Consider the following 22,653-nt stretch of genomic DNA (forward strand, 5'->3'; position numbering starts at 1 on the left):
ACATACTCACATTCTCAATACAATTATTTACCATAGAAATGTTTCTTCGATCGAAAGTTTTTAGAAAGCGAAAACAGACAAACAATGGCCAGTGATGCTTTCAGTTACATCACTATCATAGTTAAAGCCTCTGTGCGTGCTGACAGAAAATTCATAGATCAAGAAGGCCATCTACCTGAGAGTAATTAGGGACACGCAGTTCATCTTCGCTCATAATTGTGTGAACTATTCACTGACAGTCGCACTGTTATCTTCAGAATGGGTCGGAGAGCAATTACTTCTTGCCCATTAGCGATGTTTATTCCAAGCATGCGTTCCTGTCAGAAATACCAAATGGGTTTAAGTCTATATTTGACCTCATTTACCCTGTAGTTGAGCTGCTAAATTATTCCAAGGGGCAAAAAGTCTTTTACCAAGCCTGAAGAACGCCTAAGGTGTGCTATCATGCGACTACATCCGCAACTGTAGGTAAAATTCATAATCCACAGTTTAACATTATTGTTAAAAACGAGAGAGGAAAATGGAAAATAATCTCCTTGCACGAAAGAGTGAAATTTTAATATCCTATCTAGCGCTATCCACCAGTTTGACATAATGACTCCTCTTTCTACGAAACGGCCTACGTTTTTTAAGAATCAGGGATGAATAATGAAAGATAAAAGAAGTCTAGATCTTTCTTAAATAATCACAAGTGGGAGTTAAATTACTTTCCATAAAACTGTCAAGGTTTTAAAACGTAATGCTTGGCCCATGAAAAGAGAAAAACGCCTTTAAAATCAGCCAGAACTTTCCCATTAGATGAGAAATTAAAGAAGGAAATCGGCCAACAAAGAGAGAACAATAAAAGGAAAAGTATGTGGCATTATGTAAAATTGTCTGCTAAATAGCCCAGGGCTGTTTTAATCCTTTTTGTGCAGGAAGCTTTTTCGCTTCATGGAGCTGAAATGGAGTCGATGTTGTGTTCTAGCAGGGACTCCTGGTGTCTTCTTGTATTTGTGAATTGACCTGATTGAGGCTGCTGCACATTTGAATTGCAGGTTGACGGACAATCTAAAGCCCTATTTACACCTAGTATTAACTTCTGTCTTCAGTGATACAATCACATGGTCGACTGAGACACATCACCATTTACACTTGGTATTTGGGTGAATCTCGCGTCTCAAGAAAGAATGTCATGGATATTTTCATGACTTCAAAACCATCATGTCACAAAGCAAAAATCTTAAAGATGCCATGAAACTAAACTTGCTGCTATATTGTGACATTTTCAGACGCATTTTAGTGTGAAACTTGATTTTATGCATCAGTTGCTGATTGGATTGTGAAAAGTGGCTGTTGAATATCTGAATTTGACTGCAGCATGGACCAATTAATACATGCAGAAATGGCAAAGAAAAACATAACACATTGAATTAAATGTGAAATTTTGAAGACAGTTTGGTAACACTATTTCGATGGTCCACTTTAGACATTCCAGAATTTAGTCCAAAATTTTCTAAAGAGGGATGATCACTTCATAAGATGAACAGATTGAATTTAGACTTTTATTCACGTATAATGAACATTCATCAACGCACACATCAGTTGTAGTAAACTGAAGCTCAAGCATGAGAACCGATGAGGTTCACTCGTTTGTCATGCAGCACATTTGAGCTTCAGCAAGAGGTTTGTTCTCGGACGTCAAGCGGTTGAGCTTCTGTTTATGTTTGCTGATCAATGTTTATGTGATTAAAAGCCTAAATTAAATCTGTTCATCATATAAAATGATAGTCTCTTCAAAATATTTGGACTAAACCAAATTCATATGGATTAGTTTAACAATATTTGTATGAACTTTTTGAAGCATCAAAGTGGTAGATGCTGTCAATGGAGGAACAGAAAGCGCTCAGATTTAATCTTCATTTGTGTTTTGAAGATGAATGAAAGTCTTTTGGGTTTGCAACGACGTAAGGGTGAGTAATTCATGACAGAATGTTCCCTTTTGGGTGAACTATCCCTTTAATACTCTAACACCAACCCTAACACCTAACCCTAAACCTTCCGCAGGCCTGCACATTGTTGTTGGGGGAAAAATTCTTAGTAAGTTCATGAGTAGATTACATACAAAGTCAGTGCAAAGATGCGAATAGCAGCGAATTCGAGAATTGGGCGACACGTTTGCCGCGAACGCTCGATATTCGCCTCAATCACGCCTTCCGCAAATTTGTTGTTGTTGATGATGTGCGTGAAGACACTCCATTTCACGCAATGTTTTTATACGCGCGAGTGATGCAAAAAACAAGAAACATCCCGCGAGTAATAGAGCGAGTAACGCGATGCGAATATAACCTTTGCGTTTGGTGTGAACACACCATTAGAGGCTTTTGCATCTGAAGTCTTCATATATAGTCAGGTGCTATGTAGGCTGTAGTAAGCACACGATCACAAAGGATAACTAAAGGAGTCTTTAATAGTAAATTACACTAGGAACACGTAGGAGAATCGCAGGAAATAACCACGCTATAAATAAACAATACCGGACCACGAAACAAAGGAAACAGAGGGCTTAAATACAAGGAGAGATGAACTGAACAGAAACAGGTATGTAGAACTAATTAACAAGTAAGGAAACTAAGTAGGGAAACACAGACAAACCAGAACAGGGAAAACAGAACCAAAACACAATGAAACTAAACATAAAAATACACGTTAAAATATTGTAATAATTGTTTATATATACACTCACCTAAAGGATTATTTGGAACACCATACTAATACTGTGTTTGACCCCCTTTCACCTTCAGAACTGCCTTAATTCTACGTGGCATTGATTCAACAAGGTGCTGAAAGCATTCTCTAGAAATGTTGGCCCATATTGATAAGATAGCATCTTGCAGTTGATGGAGATTTGTGGGATGCACATCCAGGGCACGAAGCTCCCGTTCCACCACATCCCAAAGATGCTCTATTGGGTTGAGATCTGGTGACTGTGGGGGCCATTTTAGTACAGTGAACTCATTGTCATGTTCAAGAAACCAATTTGAAATGATTCGAGCTTAGTGACATGGTGCATTATCCTGCTGGAAGTAGCCATCAGAGGATGGGTACATGGTGGTCATAAAGGGATGGACATGGTCAGAAACAATGTTCAGGTAGGCCGTGGCATTTAAACGATGCCCAATTGGCACTAAGGGGCCTAAAGTGTGCCAAGAAAACATCCCCTACACCATTACACCACCACCACCAGCCTGCACAGTGTTAACAAGGCATGATGGATCCATGTTCTCATTCTGTTTACGCCAAATTCTGACTCTACCATCTGAATGTCTCAACAGAAATCGAGACTCGTCAGACCAGGCGACATTTTTCCAGTCTTCAACTGTGCAATTTTGGTGAGCTCGTGCAAATTGTAGCCTCTTTTTCCTATTTGTAGTGGAGATGAGTGGTACCTGGTAGGGTCTTCTGCTGTTGTAGCCCATCCGCCTCAAGGTTGTGCGTGTTGTGGCTTCACAAATGCTTTGCTGCATACCTCGGTTGTAACGAGTGGTTATTTCAGTCAAAGTTGCTCTTCTATCAGTTTGAATCAGTCGGCCCATTCTCCTCTGACCTCTAGCATCAACAAGGCATTTTCGCCCACAGGACTGCCGCATACTGGATGTTTTTTCCTTTTCACACCATTCTTTGTAAACCCTAGAAATGGTTGTGTGTGAAAATCCCAGTAACTGAGCAGATTGTGAAATACTCAGACCGGCCCGTCTGGCACCAACAACCATGCCACGCTCAAAATTGCTAAAATAACCTTTCTTTCCCATTCTGACATTCAGTTTGGAGTTCAGGAGATTGTCTTGACCAGGACCACACCCCTAAATGCATTGAAGCAACTGCCATGTGATTGGTTGATTAGATAATTGCATTAATGAGAAATTGAACAGGTGTTCCTAATAATCCTTTAGGTGAGTGCATTGTGATTAGTTTATATTACGCCCAAACTCTCTAGAAATGTCTCAGGTCCCTCCTTCATTGTAAGTCTAAGAGATAATATTTTTCACCAGTTTTATTGTCTTCCAAGTGAATTTTTTTTATCTAAACCTCCAGAGTCAGCAGGCTATTAATAGATGGTACAACACAACATCAAAACTTGATATCAGATCACAAAGTTGACAGTGTTTGCTTGTCCTAACATGCCATATACTTGTTATTAATTTCATAGGTTTGCACATTTCAGTCATTCAGAATTAGTCAGCGTATTTTGCAATCTCATGCACTAGTCTCGCTTTCTGTGAATGTGTTTCTATTTAACCCTGATTCTGCAGTCTCTAGAATTAAATGTAGTTACCAAGACCAAGGCCACTGTGAAAAGGATCAAATTAAAGTAATTCTTACAAGCTGAAAAGCACAGGGGCGGTTCTTGTTGCCTGGGACACGTATTCCCACTGGGAGAAAATTAACTTGTCATAACTAAGAAAAATATAAGCAGTGGGGTGGTCAGACTGGTAAAGCACTAGCAGTGGGAGTTTTTTATTTGTGGATTTGTTATGACATGCGTTTACAGCTCTAACACCTCATTTCAAATGTCACAAAGACAAGTTGAATAGAAAGAGAATGCTGAGTTTAATTAGTATTACTATTATTAGTACTGTACGTACTTAAGGGGTTGGGATTTTTAGGGACTATTTTAGGGTTTCAAGTATTTAAGTCATTCCACACTGTTTGTGCATCATAACTATTAACTTTTTACATAAGTACTGTTAACTATTTACAATACGGTATATATCGTGTGTATATGTAGTTTCACTAAAGGTGCGTAAGAGAACGAGAGAGACAAACGGAAAGGTCAGCTAACATAAAATTGTCTTTCCAGTTGGATCACAGAGCCAGGAAGTAGATAGATAGCGTTTATGACAAGAGAAATGTGAGAGAAATTTGGTTGTCCCCGGTCAAATGTTTTAGTACATTAAGCCACGTTAAGCGTGTTTTAGAAAATACGCTGAGAAAATGGCACTTTCTAATGCAATAATCGAAGGCGCTCAGCAGTGGAGCATCACTATGAGAGTTCTTCTAAAGTAGGCTCAAAATAATAAACATAAATCATATAATTATCATATATAATTAAATACTTGTAATTAGATTATATTACATTGTAAAATACTCAAAATCAACTTCAAGTCCCACGGAGGAGCTCCAGAAGGATAAAAGGAGGAGTGACGACAGTGAAGGACACAGGCATGGGACATTTATGTTGTGTTTTATTATGTTAAATGTGGCAGTCATCCGTGAGGGGCTGCCGCCTTACTTTCGTTTTGTTGTTTGTTTATTTGGTCATTAAATGTTTATTGTTTGCCGGTCCCTGCCTCCTCCTTCCCTGAACTATGAGCATTATCAGCTCCCACGTACGGCTCTCGACCCAGCAGTGCTTGCCACAGTAATCCACCCAGCACTATTAATATCCTTCGGCTAGATAGAATTAAGATCTAAGAATTTATTTAAAAATCTGGTCTGCTGACATTCTACACTACACAATTTTCAATGAAATATATGTCAGCTTTGAATGCAGAAAATCTGGACTAGCTCTGACTAGCAGCAACTAGTGTCAATTTGCCTTGCCTGGAAAACATGGCAAGAGTCGGAGCAAAAATTTGTGTAGCGTGCCAAGCGATCGCACCTCTGCTTTTTGCTTAGCAGGCAACAAAACGGAAAAAATATACTGTTCAAAAGTTTGGGGTAAGAACATTATTTTATTTCTTTTTTTGAAAGAAATGTATACTTTTAGGCTATGCTCACTCTGTCAGTTTTGACAAGCGCATTTACTTACAGATGTGAGTTTCAAAATGTCCCGTTCCAACAGCAACTTACAGGAGCATCTCAAAAAATGTCTATATGAACATGCAACGGGAGTCAAGTAACAGTAGTCACAAGACACTATTCTCTTACCACTGTAATCGTAGCAACAGAGACCAAAGTAATATCAAAGATGGTGACGTCCATTAAAGTAGCCACTCGTTTGTGCAGCGCATACCGGCTCTCTTGCACTTTATGACACACTTTTATTAGCTATCCAGGGCAGCATTTCCCGAAGCCACCTATGGTCGCAAGTTCATTTGTTACCAACACAATACAACCATACAGTAGTTGGGTAGCCTAATGATGATTTTGCAAAACGCACCCCAGTCCGATTCCGTTCACACAGCGCAAGTTTTCTGAGAATGCAGTTGTGAGTCCTGAAAATGTATGGGTGTGCGTATTCTGTAAGGATGCATTAATTCGATCAAAAGCAAATAAAATAGGTAAAACGTGGCCATGTTGTACTAATTCGTTTTCTCAATTAAAACAAGAGAATTAGTACAATGTGGCCATGATTTACCTAAAACAATGGAACAAATTGATAAGTTGTGGGAACAATTTTATGGAAATTGGATTGAAAATGGGAACATAATAAAATATGGACAAAAATTTGTTTTGGAAAACAAATTCTTAATTTGTTGACACAGCATCTATTTACAGTTTCCACAAACATATTAAGCAGCCCAATTTCCAACATCGCTAAATCTAATAATAAGAAAAGTTTCCTAAACACCAAATTGGTGTATTAGGATGATTTCTGAAGGATCATGTGACACTGAACACTGGAGTAATGATGCTGAAAATTCAGCTCCACTTTAGCAACCACATATTAGCATAGTAGTGGAGAGTTTTAGGAACGCTAGAACTGGCAGTAAACCTAAGCATGTAGAGATTTGGGGGAAATGGGCCTTTTACTGTAGGGGGCCTACATGCAGCCCCATTTTACCATACTTTTATTTAAGGGAGCCCACCATACTCAGAAAAAAAGACAGAGAAATGGAATGCAGCCAGTGTTTGTATACTCCAAAAGACAGGACAAAAGAACAACAGAAAGAAGCAGCACATTATCATTTTTCCTCATCTTCTTCTGGGATTGGTGTCACATGTGCTGCTCTCTGAAGAGCTGATACGTTTCTGCATAGCATGAGCATAGTCTCAATGAGCAGAGCGCGCTACAACCACTGCCAACAACCAGAAACATCTGCTGGGCTCATTTAAAGTGCGCTAACAGTTCTCCTACTTGTTTTATCTGTAATCAACTTGTTTACAAGTCCACCAAATAAAATAAAAAAAACGGTGCGAGAGAGACGAAAAATCAATGAACCTGGCTGATTTCATTGTCAAAGCGATGCAATAAATACACTTACCTTCAGCGTGTGAACTTTCCCTCAGCGCCCAGCTCATGTAATTAATGAGAGAAGAGAGCCTGAAAAACACACACACACACACACACACACACAGAGACATGAAACAACACTGTGTCATTACTGGTAAACCTGGACAACTGTGTTTATTATTAAGGCATCATTAGAAACCTAAAAAAAACCTAGCGTGCTTCAGGTTAGCCGATGCTAATTGAGACAACAGGGAAATTCAGACGGGTGGTTATGTTGCTTTACTTGAAATGTGTCTTGATAAAAGAGAGTTTGAACTATATTTTATGCACAGCTAAAGTCAAATGGGTCTTGCCGTGGAATAAGAGAGTTAGGCCTATTAATTAGTTAACCAGCTAGAAAATGCTAACTACCAGTAATTGCTAATTACTAATTTGTCAGTTAGCTTAAACACGCTATGTTAAGACGTTATTGACATAGAAGTGTTTAACTTTTCCTTTTTTTTAAAGCCTTTAGTTAGGCTATTGTCACATGACTTCCATCCAAGAAACAGAAAACAAATTCTACTTGTTATCGCTAGTTGGCGGCAGGATATTCTCATTCTAGACAGCATTGTAGTTGACAAACAGCATTTGTTTATTTGTTAGTTCCAGTCCTCAAATTTGATTGGTTGAGCAACATAGAGTTCATATAATTAGTCCAAAAGCCTGGAATTTTTCTCTGTTTTGCTCACACGATTTAAGCTTTGTTATTCTGTGCATTAGTATGACCCATTAGTATGCACATACAAAAAAAAAAAAAAAAAAAAAAAGATAAATATTTTAAAATACTCTGGCCATGAATTAAGAATTAATTATTCTTGTTATTGAATTTATTATTATTGTGTATCGTTTTAGGTAAATCATGGACACATTGTACTATTTTGTTCTCTCAATTAAAATAAGGGAACAAATTACTACAACATGTCCACGATTTACCTAAAACAAGGGAAGATATTACCCAGTTGTAGGAACAACTGAGCTAAAATAGAATGAGGGAACCAATCAATCCCCACGATATGTGTGTGGCTCTGTACATTAGTGCTGGAGTAATTCTTTCTGCAAGGTTACATGGTGAAGGCAATGGGTGGCAAAAAGGGATTGAGTGAGTTATTGCATTATTGACCCAACAGATTCACCCAACTTTGATTCATTCAGAAACAAGACACCACTTGTGTTTTTATAGGATCTAAAGAACACTTATTACTCGGACAGTCCCCCCAAAGCATTCTGGTATCTTGCACCTTATAGTTCACCATCATCCTTTGCAGGGCTCAAATCTACCTTGTAGTTACCAATTCAGTTTTTTTCAACCACTAGCCTCCACCACCTTCATTTTTAAAGATAGTTCTCCATGACAGCTTATTAATGAAACCAATCGGTCATTCTGTACATGGCTGATCCAAAATATTCAGTTTAAGATGAAACAGGCTATGACCTCTATACTGTAGAACTCTAAAAGAGATTCAAGTAAACCTGCAGTCTTTAACAAATACTAAAACATCACACATTACTTTTTATGCTTGGCAGCTACTTTCTCATAGCTTTGCATGTCTGATTATTCTGGTAAATTAAAGCTGTTTTGTTTTCCATGCACAATAATTACACCCATTGTCCATTCAAGCATCATCATGAATTACGCATCCCAGACCATTAACATTGGTTATTTTTAAACGTTATAATTTTTGAATGTGGGCAGAACACCGCTTCTTAAACAATTAAAATTGAATCCATCTCCAGCGCTGGGTAAATCAAATATTTACGAGTTGACTACCTTAATGTTTTCTCCGCTCTAAGCAACATGAGAGCCATCCAGATGCAACATGACAGGACTGAGAAATGCCGACCTTGTGCAGAGAAAAAAAAAATCCAAATAGAGAGACGGCAGTAAAACATGTCTTGTGCCTTATAATGAGTCTTGTATTATTACACAGGCAACGGAGAACACTATGAAACAAATGAGGAGCAAAACATTGGCAGCTGTAGCATTCAGCAGCATACATTTCTGAAGGTTAAAGTGAGTACAAGTGATATTTACCATCTACTGCGTTTTTTTTAAAGGCCCTTGTCCCATTCAGCAAGTAATTTACCTGAAAATAATTCTTACATTTTTTTGACATCCCGACCCAAATAGGTTTGTAAATCTAGCAATTCTGGATGTAATATTCATTATGATTTAAAAATGAACACTTTAAACAGGCATTGTGTGCTTTGTCAGCCTGATCATTTAAATATTCATCATCAAGTGCATCTTTAGAAGTTTCTGAAAATTCCAAATCAATCAATCAAGCAATGAAAAAAGTGCAGAATATATGACTGTAGTTGTATATAACCCAAAAGATCTGTACAACCTTTTTGTCTTAAACCCTGCATCTTACTCTAAAATTCTGTTTGCACATCATGCTACATGTATTTCCCAGTTGCTTTAGGTGTTAAAAAGCTTTCTGTTGGCACAGGGAGGTGAAGTATAAAGAATAAAATATAAGTATAATAGTAAAGTGCAGGGACCTAGAAACCCTAGCAACACCCCTGCTCAAGAGTGAGTGAGTGAGTGAGTGAGTGAGTGAGTGAGTGAGTGAGTGGATGGATGGATGGTGGAGAGATAAGGCTGTTTAGAAATCAATTCAGCTCAGACCACTCACATAAACAACAATGGCCAAAAATATCTTGAAATTAAATTTTTTTTTTGTTTACTTATTTTGAAAATAATTATAGATAAAGACCTCTTACAATAGCAATGCAAGAAAACCTGAGAGAAACTAGGCTACATGTTCGTGTGACCCTGATGATGTGACTAAGGCTTGATGGAATGTAAGCCCAAGCGTCCTCGTCCCACCCATCTTAAGAGGACACATTCGAGTCAAGGCAAAAATCCATTTATCAAGACAATGTTGGAAAAACCCAGCGGTCCATGCGGAGACGTAAGCTGGCAACAGATCTGACTGACTGGCAGTGGCTGGTTATTACCAAGCCTGTTCCAACACCCGCGGGAAGAAACGGTCCTTTTTTTGGTCTCCTTTTTTTCCCTCCATGGCAGGATCTCCCGAAGGTGACAACCGAACGAACAAGGCGACTGAAAGTGTCAGTAATTAAAAGCGTTGATTAAACTGACGGAAAGAGGACACGCAGAGAGGAAAACAAGGTTCAGGAGAGACAGCAGTGGTGGAAATCTCAATATATAACTCACTCTCTGAAGAAGCGGGGAAAAAATCTGTCACATTAGTGGAAATGACGAGACTGTTTTCACTTTCTAAAAAACTAATGTCATAGACTAGAAAACTTTCACTGAAGGCATGATGTTCACTCTGCTCTTTCCGTATAACGCAAGTGAATGGTGACCAGAAATGAATGGTCATCCAAAAATGACAGATTAGCGTATATTGTTCTTATATGACTTCAGAAGACAAACAAGTAACAAACAAGTCATTTGATCCATTTTAATAATGATTTGTCATTTTTTGAAGCTTGACAGCCCCTGGTGACCATTCACTTTCATTGTAAAAGAAAAGAGCAGATTAGAAATTCTTCAAACAAATGTCTTATGTGTTCCACAGAAAAATCATCAGATTAACTATTTATGTAAACTATTCCTTTAAGAGCAAAGAACTTTAAAAGAACCTGAAAAATATAAGGTGCTCAGATTTCACTAACAGCTGAAGAGCTCTTAGAAGGTTACTTCTTAAAAAAGAACACATGTTATTGTGTAAGAATTTCGAACAACCTATAGTAGAGGACTATTGATTCTGCTGTGAGTATTTGTAATCTTGGAGTCCAAGCCTACAGGCTATTAAACTTCAAAAAATAAATGCATGTAACCTCCGCTCCAGTGCCGGAGAAACTAAACTAAAAACAACCCAGCTCTGATTTCTTTCCTTTGCTGACAAGGTTTTAATTTAGCCCTGATTTAGCTTGAGGACACTGAACTGCAACCATCAAAAAGTTCCCAAAACCAAGAGCTTTAAAATGCACATACATTAAACACAAAGTAAAAAAGAAAATGGCATCAAGTATCATCAATATATGATGTGACACAGTGAGGAAAGCATCTTCCCTTGATTTTAAGAACTTGAGTTCAAGTAAGTTTTGACTTAAAATAATTTTGAAACATCCTTGAATTTATAATTCGGTTACAGCTCTTATGTTGTGTTCGGGTCATTTTGGCCCGGAGAGGATTTTCCTGTACCCGAAAATGCTACACTGAAAAAAATGTTATGTTGAATTTACTTAATTTTATTACGTCAAGGGGTTGCACGAAATAAATTTATCTAAATCCAGATATATTTTTTAAGTTGAGTGTACTTATATTTTGTAAATTGGTTGTACTTATATTTTATAAGTAATTTCAGATTAATAATATTCATAATTTTAGCTAAACTATTTTAAGTTGAATTTACTCAATTTTTTCAAGAACTAGCCTGTGAATCTCAACAATGGTGACAATTATAAAGCATGTTGCAGAGAATTCTGGGTGCCACCAATCAAAACTCATTCATGGCCCCCACTATGCATTGCTGCATGAATAAATAATGAGCTTATGTTCGAAGGTGATCTGTTTCAGGTCAGATGATTGTGAAATAATGATTATGTTAAACACAACCAATACCATCAGATCTCCTTACACATTAGTTCAACTGACTGTTACAATTCAAGTGCAGTCGCCAAACAAAGTGTTAAGTTATTGGTTTCAGGGTAAAGAGCCCAACTTAAACACCCACTGATCCCCATGATGGTAACTTAAAATTATGGTTGTAACTTAAAGCTGCCGTCGGCAACATTTTTTTTTATCATATTCAGTGTAATCGACACTATAATCCGACAGAACAACGTTAATAAGGTGGTTTTAGAAAAAAACCCGAGCTTCTAACTCCACCTGGAGCGTGTTATTTGTTTTGCAAAAATCCACCGCTCCCGCTTCATCAGGTCCAATCAGCGCAGGGGGGTGTGAGATCTGACTGTCAATCACAGGTCGTGCACACGCCACAGATCCCGTTACCCCCTCGCGCACGTTACAATCACATGCACACGCCTGAAGTTCGCGCAGTAAGGAAGAGTGATGGCGGAAAAGATTCCAATTCCTCGGTTAACCTCAAGAGCTAGGAGGTCAGAGCTTGCAATCAACCATTTACTTTATAAGTACTCCATGGTGTTGATCGATGCTGATGAGAAGGGCGCGTTCACCGAAAATCTGGTGCACGCACTGACCAGCACAAACTCGATGGGAGGGTATTAGTTGATAGTGGGGGAGGGGCATGAGAGTTGTAAACATTCAAAATTTGGCTAAGTCCACTCAATCTTCCAGGGTTGCCGACGGCAGCTTTAAAATTACGGTTGTAACATTACAGTTTTCTCCTTCAGTGATTCTGCTTGTTACCATCAGGTTTCTCAAATGTTGGCAATAAAAAATAAAGAGTTCTTAATTCATCTTTGACGTCTGTCTGTTATACAGATATTTTTGTTTAAAAATTGTAAAATGGTTAACTTTTAAGGAATTAATTTGATTAATTATTACTCAATTCTAATGTGTTAAATTTAATTAATAATATTGCTTGTAATCTGCACAATTTTATTGAGTAGATATAGCGTATTCATTTTACAGTGAATATGGAAATTAAATTAAACTTATTTTTTTCTAATTACTTTTAATTGAATGAAATTAACTTGTTTTAAACAAGAGCAGTGAATTTGAAAATTAATAATAAAAAATAAGTAGGATTAAATAACACATTATATTCAGTGAAATTAACCAGATAAAAACATGTAACATTTACAAGGGGTCAGAATCATTTTTTTCAGTGTAGTTAATGTTATTTTTGCATATATTTGGTATAATTGCATTGGACTAAAATGTACTGACTTCACTCACCCGGAGTTTAACAACTTCCCCAAATAAGCTGATACTTTTTTAATTCCCCACATTGTAACACTTGAGGTGTTCCTGGTCAAAAATGGCCAGCCTACAAAAAATTGCTTAGAAATCTATCATTATAATGCTACATCATCACCAGATATTGGATTCAATCTTTTAATCAACTTGTTTTCTTTCAATTAGGATAGGTTTAAAATTTCTTTTGTCAATTGATCGATCGTAGGTTTTATTTATCTGAGCTTACATACCTCTTTTTTGTGTGTGAAAAAAAAGCATTATTTGTGGATAATTTTGTACATTTTCCAAAAAATATGTGTGTGTGTGTGGGGGGGGGGTCATTTTTCATCACACTATTGTGCTTTAATGTTTAACCAGGAAATTTGTTTTGAAATGCTTTTATTGTGCACAAAATGGCACAGTCACATTTGTGATGTTCCCTGTCAAAAATGACCAGCCTACAAAAAAATTGCTTATAATTGTCCTGTTATTCTATTTTATCACCAAATATTGGATTCAATCTTTTTGTCAACTTGTTTTCTTTAAATTAGGACAGGTTTTATATTTATTTTTTAAACTGATTGATCATAGGCCTCATTGATCTGAGCTTATATTGGTCAAAAATGACTGTCCATTGAAAATTAAAGGGGCAGTCGAAAATCAGAGAAACAATTAGTGTTCAGGAGTGTGTTCATCATGTTCATGTTCACGTATGAACATGTGGGCTTGCAAAAATAAAGGCTTGGACCTGCACATGTGTGGAAACATGCATACTTGTGCATCTGCGCACATGCACACACACACACACACACACACACACACACACACATTCAAGTGCACAAACAAACTATTTTGAGTATTACAGGCTTTCTTTTTCACAGAAATTAACTTTATTCTTAATCGGTGAGGCTCAGATAAATAAGGCCTACGAACAATCAGTTTCAAAAATAAATACAAAACCTGTCTTAACTGAAAGAAAACAAGTATACAAAAAGATTGAATCCAATATTTAGTGATAAAATATTTTTAATATTTTAAAAAATTTTTGCCTGGGAACACCACAGGCCCTATCAAACACCCAGCGCAAGCTGTTTGCAAATATGGCCCTAACTGTTCAAATAGAAATTTGTTTGTTTTAAAAAAACAGCCTTCTAAAAAGCCCAGTCAACTCTTATTGGTCAGCCGGCCCAGTCTATTGTGATCGGTCAACCGCTTAAAGCGTGTGTCTGAAATGTAATGCCCCTTACCATAACTGGCAAGTCAAGACACAGTCAATAAGAACAAGCAGATCGACCCGAACCACCTTCACAAGCACAGCGTTTCACAGATGTATAATTTATACCTCTCTAACATTTCAGATGTGATGTCAACTGTGTCGTTTCTCAGTTAGCACACTGACCTGTACTGTTCTCCACAGTTTAGAAAGAAGTCATTTGAGAAAAAAAGAAAAAAAAAGAAAAAAAAAGGTGAGAACGCAACAATGTGTCCTGCCGAGGAATAGTGTTAAATATAAATTTGAGCCATTGATTCTTCAATCTTCCTTTGGAAGACCATGTAATGATGCTTTGCCCTCAGAGTAACAAAAACAGCTTTTTCTAGACAGTGATAAACTCTACAAAGGATTTAGAATTACCTTTGTTTGAAGCATTATGCAAATGTGTTACATGGTGATGTAGCCACGTTACGGAAACAATGGCAGGACTACAAATGAGGCATTTAAGGCAGGTGTTTTATGTTGGAGAGATCATATTCCTTTGACATGGACTTTGTGCATTGTAACTTTGCAGATTGTTTACAGCATGCATGAAAAGCTATAAGCTATACACACTTAAGGAAAGGTAAGGAAAAATAAAATAAAAACTTAGTCCCCTTTAAATGAGAAAAAAAATGTAATATCCACAAAAAGTAAGAGCTTACTCAAGACAGCAATCTCACAGGCCACTGGTTGGTTAAATCATAATTCAGATTTGATACTTTCACTGCTTCAAGATACATTATCTACCGTAAGCTTCCGGATGTACTAAGAGCTGTCGCTTATTTGAGCAGAGAATAAGAGACTGAGATAAAACTGAACAGAGAAAGTGATGACCTCATAAATGGCACAACCACACATATCAGAAGCTTGTGAAAAAGCAGTGCAGTTGAGGCTAACTTAAAAAGAAAGGATTAGAACAAAAACATTCCAACAAGATGACGACTGACCTTGATCAGACTTCAGCCAGAATAAGATGAGTTGTGTTCTATTGAGAGGACTTAGTGGATGACAGAAAAGGTTTCATGAATAACTCTGAGCTTAAAGAAGTGTGGAGATTTTGGCTACCACACAGTCTGCCTCCGCTACGGTTATTAAAGACGACAGAGTATCTGACAGATAAAGAATTTTTCAGTTCAAGGATTTTGAACATTATTCTTAGTAAAACTATGGGTCAAGTATTTAACTATTCTTAAGACCTAATCTGCACAATGAAATGCATTTAAATGAAATCCCTTTGGTACGACACTAAAGTGAACTATTCCGTAATGTCTTCATTTCATTTAAATCAGAAAGTCTAAATTCCCAGTTTAGAACAACAGAATTCCCCTTGAAAAAGACTTTTAATGTGATTTAACAGAGATCTAAGTGCATGGCATGCTACAAAACAAATGAAATGTATATGTTTGATCTTTATAATCGGCTAAACAAATGGTAGCATTGCAATTTTGTTTCTTTACATGCCATCTTTCGAGCATCGGACAATAAAACCTTGGTCAGACTTAAAAAAGAAAAAGGCTTACATCCATGCAACACGTTATGAAAAGGTTGTTGTATTTTTCATAAGATTGCTTTTGGCTCATGGTAGATTATAAATGATGAAAGGGCCCATATTATTGTTGTGCTTTTATTAACACGGTGTATATGCAGTGAAGCACTTTTGTTAAAATATTTTATTATTATTAAAAATTATTATTATTATTATTATTACTATTAAAATACATTAACAGATTTTTTACAAATTATTTCCATATCCTGGGGCTAGATTCCTGGTCAAAGATTCTGCACTCGATTATGTCACAATGACACTTTTCAGACTGGTAGTAATGTACTGTATTATACAGTAAATTCTACAAACAGAACCAAAAATGGCCAAACAAAACATGAAAGTTTTTAACTCAAAGAATGGATTGCCATAAAGAGGAAACTGCAGCACCCTCAGAATGGCATGTGTAGATAAATATTTAATATCAAATAATTAATAAACATTAATCACATTACATCGAGGAAACTCCTCCACAATGTTTCCCATGATGCCAGGATGTCATTAAATCGCTCTCATGTCATTTTAAAACTCTGTTTACGAGAAGTCTGGTTAGAATCTTCCTAATACCCAAAGTAACAAACAGACTAAGAGGAAGAGCACAAAATACCAATTCAAGACCATAGCTACATTCAAAGATGAGAATGAACTTGTAATTGACACAATTAGCCTGGAATTTTTCTGGTGATCTGAGACAGATTCTGATGTAAACGTGTTTTACATAATCTGCATAACGTAATGAGGTTACGCAAACAACTAACAATTATATACTTTAATCCGCTTTGACGGACTGAGTCTTTCATTCATTGTGTTGTGGAGTCTTGATCTCACAACGTGAACAGGAAACAGACACTGTGTTCTTGTGATTTGTTTGCCCAATTTATTCAAATAAAATCCATTATTTATCCATTTATTTATTTATTTTTCCAGTGGATTACAATTGAAAGAATAATTTTATTCATTTCTAAACCTTATTAACATCATTTATTGAGGGGTTTATAAAGAAAGGAGACAATAAATGTTGGAAAGCATGTTGAATTATGTAATTATGAATTATGCAACCTCTTATGTAATACATAAATGGAAATATACATTTTGCACAGTTAAGAGAAATCAGACCTTCATCTGATAGACTGAGAAGCACTGGAATAAAGGAGTAAATGTGGTGACATTTTATTTTGATTGTCCACTTTAGACATTCTACGAACTATAAGCAACTTTGCAGCTACATGTCAACTAACTCTCATTAGACTATTAGACTGTAAGGGTTAGTGTTAGGGCTTCAGTTGACATGTACTTGCAAAGTTACTTATAGTTCGTAGAATGTCTAAAGTGGACTATCGAAATAAAGTGGAACCGTAAATGCAATCCAAGTAAAATATATCCAAATACCATCTAGATATAAAACGGCAACTCTAAAGGGAGTCTTAAAATGTGTGCAAAGTCAATTATTAAAACAACTGTGCCTCAATTCAGTTTCAAATATCAAACAGATGACAATATCCATATAGACTGAAACTGAATAAATAATAGGTTCTACACTATTATCCAATAGGGATGCGCTGATCCGATACTCCGTATCGGTATTGGTCTGATACAAACCTTTTTGTCGGATCAGGTATCAGTCGGTCTAAACCGAATACTGTGCATTACCCATGGCCATGGTTGTTAGCTCAAAAAAAGGACAAAAAAGCACAACTGGAGGTTTTGTGCATTATATTTCAAGGAATCTGAAGCCATTAAATTGCCTTATTTGAGGAACAGACGGTATATTAAGTTGTTAAATTTAAAAATGTCAGATATCATTCTTCATTTTCAAACAGCGTGTTGCATTCAGTTACGACAGTTAGCACGGTAAAACCGTGATGTTCCAATGTTCCTATTATTATGCATAGTCTCAGTGGTTAAATTGGGCCGGGGCTCTCCGGGGCTCAGCCCCGGCACATAAGCCTGCTCGTTTGCAGTCAGTTGCCTATAGGAAATTATGTCACATAAAATTTGATAAAAGTGATGCTTTTGAAAACATATTTCTGATTATAAATGAAAGATTTTGAAATGGCATGTCTATTTTGTCTCGGCGGAGCTGAGATGAGAACAATCGGAACACGGCCGTACTCTAGTTCAGCTGCTTAATCTCGTTGTCAGTCGACCATGATCGCGCACCGCTCGCGCATGCCATGCGCATCTACAGATAAACTACTACTCAGAACTCCGACATGGATAAATGTACGCAGCAATAATGAATGTTCCTGGGAGATCCGTAGTTGCGCGGGATGTGGAAGCGCGCAAAAGTTCCAGAACCTTCTACTGCCTTAAAAAAAAAAACCCCGAGCTACTGACCGCCGCTGCAGCAACAGATCTGTTTTGTCAAGTTCAGCACAACGTTGGTTGTACAAAAAGTGCCCTGGCCTTGAATAACAAGGTAAGGAAAAAATGTTTGGCACATTGTATGGGTCACTATATCATAACAAGGTAATACAATGTGTAATCAAGCGTTTTATATTTAATATGAGGGAAATAGGCTACACATGCCGTGGACGTGACACAAAAAATCTTTAACTTTTAGGTGGCAAAATATTTTTTTGTAATTCTGTGAATTACACTGCAAACCAAAGTACTACCCACCGGATGAAGAAGGGTTGGCTCTCCACAGAACATAACATATTCATTTTATTTTATTTTTCATGTTCGCATTTATGAGGAAAAAACCATGTCACGGACGGGACCGCTCTGAATGTGGCACTAAAAGACTGTTTGAAACTTTCACTGAGACCTCAAACAGAAAGCACAAAGCCTTTCTTTAAAATTAATTTCGTTTTGTATTAATTGTATCTTAATTTTAATCAATGTTTCATTTCAAAAATAAGAAGTAAATATAGTATATAGACAATAGCCTAATCACGACACGGACGCGCCGGCGAGTGAACTGGACTCTCGTCTCATAAATGAACCGAAACTCAGCGTATAAGGGAGCCTACTTGCCTGACAGACCTGATAAATATATCTATAGAAAGCTTGGAAGGTCTTCTTTTCAAAACGAAAGTAAACAGACCGCTGCTTGTGTAGCCTAATCCGTATGAAATGTGCATTTCTCTCTGGCGAGTTTACTACTGCGAAGATTGCATCGTCAACTTCATCTATGCAGGGCACTGACACAGAAAACACTTGTTTATTAATAAACAATTAAAATGTCTCCTTGCTATATTTTACATATTCATAATCATTACTTTTGATGGTTCTTTGTGACAGCTTTTAGGTGCTTTATTGGCAGCGCCACCCTTACATGAACGCGTCACCACCGCATCAGCACCGAAAACAGGACATTTTTTTCAATCCCTGTTTTGGCAGGGGGAAAACTGATCAGAAAATGTAACGAAACGTTGTAGAAATGTAGTGGAGTAGAAAGTATAATAATTGCTGCAAAATGTAACGAAGTAAAAGTCAAACGTATGCACTATTGATTCTACTTAAGTAAAGCCTACAGAAACGAAGTATTTGTACTTCGTTACATTCCACCACTGCTGATTAACAGTAATGTAAATGCTAAATGTCCTAATACCTGTTGATACTACAACAATGCAAATATGCTCTTAACCTTGCAGTTTTTCACATATCATGTAAGACTCAATTTCTTCATTTCTTTGCACAAAACTCTCCAGAAAATACCATTTAATAGTTTATTTTTCAAAAAAAATCCCGGGGGGGCATACCCCCGGACCCCCCTAGGGAGAGCCCCCCCACATAATAAATCCCAATTTAACCCCTGCATAGTCTGAACATAATGGTCTGGGTTTTGTCTATAATGGCTGTATTTTGCTGGAGTTTAATGGTGATTCTGAATGGTTTTGTTGTCGCTATTGAATGAGATCACTGGAGTAGAGAACTAAATCATTCACACAGTAACTACAATTTAAAACTCTGTAAATAGCTCAGTAAATTGTTGGACAGATGCAAAACTCTCACAAACAAAATGTAGGCTATCTCACTGCCAATACTTTTGGCCACGGATCTACGTGTGTGTGTGTGTGTGTGTGTGTTCTGAGTAAATTAAGTAATGTCAAAGACTATAGAATAACACAAGATGCGTCACTCGTATTGTTTTGAATTGGGAAAAGTTCAGCGCTATCTATGGTGGGATAAGATAAGCCTGAAAAATGTTGTTTTCTGTCACGATTCGAGCATTTAGAAACAAAATTTATGAGACGATAAGATCTCAACAAATCTGAGTTGTCAGATTTCATTGGTGATTTCAAATATGAAATTTAATTGTAAGCTTGGCGAACAGTTGAGGAGAATTTGATGTTTCCCCATTCAAAGAGATAGGTACTGCACTTGCATGCCCGAGAGGCATTTCAAAGATGGCCGCCGAGTAAAATGACTTGTCTTAAAGGGACTTTGGTAATGTGTAGTTAGTGAAGTATAGATATTCTGAAATGATCAAGAAAAAAACTCTACTGTATCGGACTGACAATGATATTGGCAGATACTCAAGATTGCAGTATCATCAGGATTGGACATAAAGTATTATTGAACCATCCCAATTATCCAAATCCATCATCTTCATTTTTTCCAATTTTACTACCTAAAGACTACGTACCATGAGATTTTACATTGGTTTCCAGATCCTAGGTCTGCATATCTAAATTACACTCTAAACTTAAAAAAAATTTTACTTACAACTTCATAAAAAATATTTTACCGTGTGGTCAAATAATAAAAACGCACCACAAACTTAACTGTCTAAACTTCAAAACAGCTACACATATTAGCAGCTGACAGGAGCTGTACATGGGGGCAGAGGTGGACAGAAACAAAGTACATTTACTTGAGTACTAAACTTAAGTACACTTTTTGAGTATCAGTACTTAACTTGAATATAATTTTTTCTGGAAACTTTTTACTTGAACTTCACTACATTTGAAAGACAAATATCATAATTTTTACTCCACTACAATTCTGTCAAGGTCCTTGAGTAGAAAGGTTTGGTCTTCTTAATGCGAATTTTGTCATTGTTTTGGAACACACTAGCTTATAGATAACAGTAAGGCTATCATATTCATACTAAAAGCCAAAAAACTTTAAATAGGGGACTATTTGAGGAAACAGCCATTTGGGTGTCCGAAACCATTGTGGACGTTATTGAGTTCATTTATTCAATCCCACTTCTGGAACTGTGTTCTAGAAATAAATTTGATATGAGGGTCGGTAGGCAGGCATAGATTCAGAGGCATAAGGTACTGTAAGTATTACATACAACAATGCAACAATAATAAAACAATGCATTGACATTTACTTTTTACTTTTGATACTCAAGTACTTTTAAAAATAAGTACTTCTGTACTTTTACTTAAGTAAAAATCGGTCTTTACAACTTTTACTTGTAACAGAGTAATATTTGACCAACAGTATCTGTACTTTCACTCAAGTAAGGAAGTTGTGTACTTTGTCCACCTCTGGGGGCGGGGGGAATACTGGTCTTCTAATGGAGAGAGCAGTCCCGTCCCATCAGCATCAACACTCAGCACAACATAATCCCTGCCCACGTTCCCTCCAAAAGAGTTATTCAATCGTTCAGGCAGAAAGCTAAGAGCAACCGTATTTACTCAACCGTATGTCCTAATTTGGTCAGATCATATTTGCATTACATTTCAATTAATATATCATCAATATAATTAGTATGTTTTTCCATTATTAAGTGATGAATTCATGTTAAGGAAATGTAATTACGGAGGCAATGAATTTATTGCCTGCGGTTACGCAGTCTTGATGTGATAAAGTAAAGTGGCATTTACTGGGGCTGATACAGTACTTCCTGTCATTGCTCAGTGTGGCATGAAACTGGAACCAGCTGCAAGGAATAATGCACAAATATGACAATGCAGCAGTCTGCTACTATTCTGTACTGTATATGGACGAACTGTATAGAGAAATGGAAAGCTTAAGTACAAAAAAAAAATATTGGTCACACTTTAAATTATGGTCCAATTCTCACTAATAACTATGACTTGCCTCAAACTCCTAATCACTGCTTATTAATATTATTTAGTAGTTTAATATGGCATTAATATGTACTAATAAACAGCCAATATCCTAGTAATATGCATGCTAATGAGCAACTAGTTAATAGTGATAATCGGACCCTAAACTAAAGTGTTCCAAAAAAATTATATAGCAGTTTCAAATCTAAATTCTGATTGGAGGAATAGCATTCCAAGTTCTTATTTCAATGTCAATAGACACACAACTGTAAAAGTCTATATTAAAAGAACAGATTAAAAGTCCATATTATGCCTTTATACAAAGTCTTGATTTTGTATTTTTGGGGTCTACTAGAATAGGTTTTCATGCTTGAATGTTCAAAAAACATTATTTTTGTTGCAGCACCTCTCTTCCCAGTCTGCCAGTAACACTCAGGGGTGCGTTACCCGAAGGCATCGTTAGCCAACTATGGTCGCAAGTTTTGTTGTTATCAGCATAGTTCAACAAGTCTGTGTTTCCCGAAACCATCGTTACAACGAACATTCGCAAACAGCATTACAAAGTTGTGTGGTTGGAACCACAGCTCTCAACCTGTGGTTATAAGCATAGTTTCTGGTTTACATGACATGTGGGCTTAATAAATCCTTATCTTGAGCAAAATAAGCAAGCTGACATTTAGTACTATCTATATATTTTATTTCAAATATTTGAAATAAAATATATAGATTGTACTAAATGTCAGCTTGCTTATTTTGCTCAAGATAAGGATTTATTATTGTTTATGATTTATACACATGTAATTTATATCTTTTAGTTTGTCAAGA

At 36.7% G+C, this 22,653-nt stretch overlaps 1 protein-coding gene across 2 annotated transcripts in view; it reads right to left on the reverse strand.

The window, feature by feature from the left end:
- The window catches only part of fhit (fragile histidine triad diadenosine triphosphatase), a 371,806-nt gene that overhangs the window by 327,718 nt on the left and 21,435 nt on the right, over positions 1 to 22,653 (reverse strand). For both annotated transcript variants that reach the window (XM_081356986.1, XM_081356985.1), the window contains exon 2: positions 7,188 to 7,246. The gene's annotated coding sequence lies outside the window, so the exon portion shown is untranslated. The remainder of the gene's footprint in view (positions 1 to 7,187; positions 7,247 to 22,653) is intronic.

This window comes from Scardinius erythrophthalmus (assembly GCF_964197995.2).
Source record: "Scardinius erythrophthalmus genome assembly, chromosome: 25".
Classification (NCBI taxonomy): Eukaryota; Metazoa; Chordata; class Actinopteri; order Cypriniformes; family Leuciscidae; genus Scardinius; species Scardinius erythrophthalmus.